The sequence below is a fragment of the Neocloeon triangulifer genome, unplaced genomic scaffold, assembly GCF_031216515.1.
Source record: "Neocloeon triangulifer isolate White Clay Creek 2 clone unplaced genomic scaffold, ASM3121651v1 ptg000008l, whole genome shotgun sequence".
In the NCBI taxonomy this organism is placed as follows: Eukaryota; Metazoa; Arthropoda; class Insecta; order Ephemeroptera; family Baetidae; genus Neocloeon; species Neocloeon triangulifer.
This window is the reverse complement of record NW_026775550.1, coordinates 1159927-1164757: the sequence shown is the minus strand read 5'-3', so window position 1 is coordinate 1164757 and position 4831 is coordinate 1159927.

The following is a 4831-nucleotide window of genomic DNA, read 5'->3' as shown; positions in this document are numbered from 1 at the left end:
TGACAAAAAAAATCTCCAAAAATAACATTTTGTTAAATTTTACATACCACTTAAAAATATAAACTACTTAAGTTCAGAAAAAAGACTATTAAAAGCTTAAAACGCAAACTGATGAGATGAAAAGATAATGAATTGTGTATCAATTAACAATTTTACTAATTTTTCTCTTATAAGCATAGTCAAAATAAATTATTTTTCCAACGAAATTTAAAATAAAATTTTTGTTTAAATTTACCAAAATTAAATTAACAAGGATCTCTCTGGTTGCTTATACTATGCGGTAGAAAAAGCAGAGTAAACCCGGGAGGGCAGCCGGGAGATGTTAATGCACAGCCAATGTAGTCAGGTGGCGTGCGATAGAGAGGGATGATGGACCGACTGGACAGCAGGAAATTGCTTTCAGAGCCTCGCTTTATTATAATATATGATCTTGCCTTAAAAAATGATGCACATTTTACAAGCAGGCACAGCTTATGCATCGGCCTAATGCCGCCGCGCCACTATCTCGCAGCTCATAAAAAAACGCGATTTTCCGCCACCCGCGCGAAATCCACCAAGCATCCATACATATTTTCTCATTTATCAGCAGTGACCAAGCGATACACAACACTCCCCCCAGTCTTGATCCCCCAATTTACAATATTTTCAAATTGAGTCTCCTTCCAATCTCGTGAGTAATGCGCTGGCTATTTTTCTGGCCTCCAGATTTCACATACAAATAATTCAGTTGAGCACGTCCCTGGCATTTACACAAATATGGACGCCTATTTTTCCACACAAACCACCATCCTCCTGTAGAAGAAACTCACAGAAATCGGTTAGGTACCCATCGTGTTTACAATTGCGATACTTCTAGTATACTTTTAGTATTCATCACGTCTCGCGGTCTAAAACGCTTATTTTTCGGTCCCGCACGCATACATTTGCAATACTCTAGGTTTACTTTTGACAGCTCGCCTGCTGCGCGACCCTTGCCGGCCGCGCTCTAAAATACATGCGTTTGCATCCCTCCCCCTCCTTTCTTTACAAAACACAATAGTTTGACGAGCAGGTATAAAAACCCTCCCTCATAAGGCCCGTGTTAAACAGGTATACAGTTTTTAAAAAGTAAAGCAAGTGAATAGCAAAAGTATAGCTGAAGTATCGCAAAAGTAAACACGATGCGGATCTAAATTTTTTCTGTGAGAACGTATTTCTATTGCTGATAGCGTTTACTTAATCGATTTGAAAAATAATAGTAAGAAGAGAGAAGAATTTTGTTTTAAAAAACAGACTACTTTTTATTTTAAATTTTTGTTACAAAAAGAGTAATTGTTGTTCGTTTTTCCAGGGTTGCTTTGTAACAAAAAGTCTTTTAAAAACACAATTTTTACCAATCTATTGAAAAAAGGATGTATTATTTTAATTTAATTTTGTTTCAAAATTAATAATTGCGCTTAATATAGAATATTATTATATGATTCTTGAAATTTTTCCTTTTTCTTGATTTTTGTAATGATTGCAGTATTAAATTTCTGGAAGGAATTTTTATAATACTCCAATAATCCTTTTAAAATGTTTTCAAGAAAATATTAAAAAAGAAATGCGATTTAAAAACACATAATTTTAAATCAAAAAGACATATTTGTCGCAGATTGAACTTTTAAGTGACGAAAAAACCAATCAAAACATTTTTAACTGCATAGTCGATGTAAATTTTTTGTTAAGTTCAATTGAATCCATTTGAATGAGAAATCACTGAGTGAGAAAAAAATATATTTTTGTTTTTATAAGCGCCTGAGAGTAACAACTGAAGCAGCCTGTCGAGCAAAGGCGTCGAGCGTGTTGCATAACCTCCGTTTGTACACAACGAATGAATTTGAGTCATTTATTTAATTAATCCTTTTAACGAATTTATTATGAATTGAATGAATCAGGAACATTAAAAATTTACTTAAAGTTGCAACCAGCGTTGCTCGGAGCGGTGAATTGTGGTGATTCAGAGACAAATAACGAAACGTGGCATTTGCAGAGAATCCATATTGTATTATTAATTTGTATCAAGCTAAAAGCCCAAAAGGTATATAATTTGCTCCATTCGGCACAAAAAGTCAAGCTGCTTTTTATTTTATTAATGTGTGTGTGTGCAAAGTCAAAGCTAAAAAACTTTGCTCATGCAGATGTTTCATTCATCAAAAGCAGGCTTTTTATCGCCACACAGAGAGAGCCGCGCAGAGCGGGGACTTAAATTTTTATTAGAGAGCGCCAGCAAATCTATATGTTTGATGAAGCTCAAGGCGAGGTTTAAATGAAATGAAAATATTTTCACATTGTGCGGCGTTGCCGGTGCTGAAAAATGTTTCCTTTCATCATTTTTCGCACGCAGAAGCCTTTTTATCTTTGAGCTCCGTCGAGCGAGGAAATTTATTTATTTTGTTTTCAATAATTTACCTACACCGGTTTTCCAATTAATGCAACATTCGTTCAGAAAGACGTAGGCGACACACAAACACAGCATTAATTTTCCACGTGCGGCAAAAAAATGGAGCAGAGAAGTGTAGCCAGAGGAAATTAATGCCATATTTTTTATTTTTCGATTCGCTTAAGCGGGCGCGATGTTTTTTTTTAAATATTTATTCTTCCTGTGTGTCGTGCAGAGTGCGTGTGGATTTTTAGTGTTTTGTTTATTTTCTCGTCGTATACGTATATTCTGTGGAACGTAATTCCTTCCCCTCGATAAAGCGCGCACAGGAACAAATCACATGTTCGTCGTAACAAATGTCTTTGGGCCTGTTTTTCAAAATGAGTTGCGATTGAAAGGAACAATAAACACGAGGCATTTTCCCGATAAATAAGGACATTATTATGCAGCTCCGGGCACTCAGTTATAAATCGCAGAACTCGCTCTTTTTGTGAAAAATCCAATTAATTGTGGAATATTAAAACTCTTAATCAAAGCACTGCCGCGGGTCATGTTATCTTTGCTTGGACAAAAAATTTAGGTGAAAAAATCGAGCTTCTGTGAAAATATTCAATTGGTTAAAAATTGAGGAAAACAGAAACTTCTAAAAAAAAATGATCTATTAAACTGAGTAACATTATGAACTATTATACCTTTTATTTTGTAAGTTACAAAAAATCTTAAAAAAGTTAAAATTATTTATAACCTTTCAACAAAATCTTTAAAACAATTTAGAGTTAGAAATAATTTTAATAAGATTATGAAATTATTAATAAAATGAGCAAATTAAATCACGCGTCTCGCACTGAGGAATAATTTCTTTTGTTAAGTAACAAATACATTGCAATGAAGCGTGTTGTTTTGATTTTTAATTACATATTTTAGATTTTTTTAGTGCTTTGCGCTGATGTTTAATGCTATAAAAATGTCAAGAATTACGCTTTTATTTTTAATTAAATAAAATTAAAAAATTTATTCAAAAATTTATTGATCATATATATCGTCGCGTCCGCGGCCAAATGACCAATCTGGTAATTACCCCTGTGGGGAAAATGACCACTGACGATTCTTGCCTGTGGGGAAAATGTCCAATCTGGTTTTTTATCAATTTTACAGGAGAAGCAAAAAACTGATTATCTGCTCCAATTTTCAATTTTCAAATTCCAATTTTTGAAAACAAGTTCAGCATGCCCTTGCCAATCATTTTTCAAATAATTTTTTTATTTGCATCTCAATATACCTCTATAGTAAGAAACTAAAAGGGAAGAAATTGCACATTAAACGAGTAGCACATACAATGCAGTTGAAATTTAATAGTGCAAGTGATTTTTTTACTGCTATTCTATTTTCAATTGAATTTTATAAAAATATATAAATAATAATTATAATCCGTATTACTATTTAATTTATATTTTTATGATTTTTTTAAACATTTTAATAATATTATATAATTTCAATTTGTACTGCTTATGCTGGTATCTTACTTCTTACTCAATGTTAGGTATTTAATAAAATTTATCAAATTTATTTTAATAATTTTTTTAGTTTTTATATTTTCATTATTTTTCACATTTATTGCATTTAAACCAATATTAGCAATTTCCGACTTGATAAAGGGGCGTGGCACAGCCTTACTTTTGCTCTTTGAGCTCGCGATAGTGAGACTTCTACCAATAAAGTATGAACTGTCATGGTTATTTCTGATGCAGATTTTTACACTGAACATACTGACAAAGAAAAAAAATTATCCAGAAATACCAGATTGGACACTTTCCCCACAGTCAAAAATCGTCAGTGGTCATTTTCCCCACAGGGGTAATTACCAGATTGGTCATTTGGCCGCGGACGCGACGATATTTTAATTTTTGTTTCATAATTTGTAATAATTAGAAATTAAAGGCAAAAAAATTAATAGTAATTATTTATAGTTATTTAAAATTTGTTTTAAGAAACAGGTTATCTAAAAAAATATTTTAAATATTATGTGTCAAATTGTGCTTTTATTGTACACCAAATGTTTGCTTCCCACTACGAAAATTATAATACTTATTAATACGTTTAAAAGTAAAAATAACATAGTTAAATAAACAAATTTGTTCACTAAAAACAACCGCACAGTAATCTTTCATGGAAAATTTCTTATTAAAAAGTAAATTAGCAGAGCAAATTCAGCATCATGAATCACTTTTGGCACTTTTAACAAATGACATTGATTTCTTAAATATACTTTTTATTCTTTTCCAAAACTTAAATTAGAAAATAAAATTGATTTGTGCCTATAATAAATAATAAATATGCAACAGTACAATGCTTAAACTTTTGTACAATATCAGGAACACAATAAAAAAATTTACAAAAATCTAAAATGTTCCATTAAAATTAAAAATGATT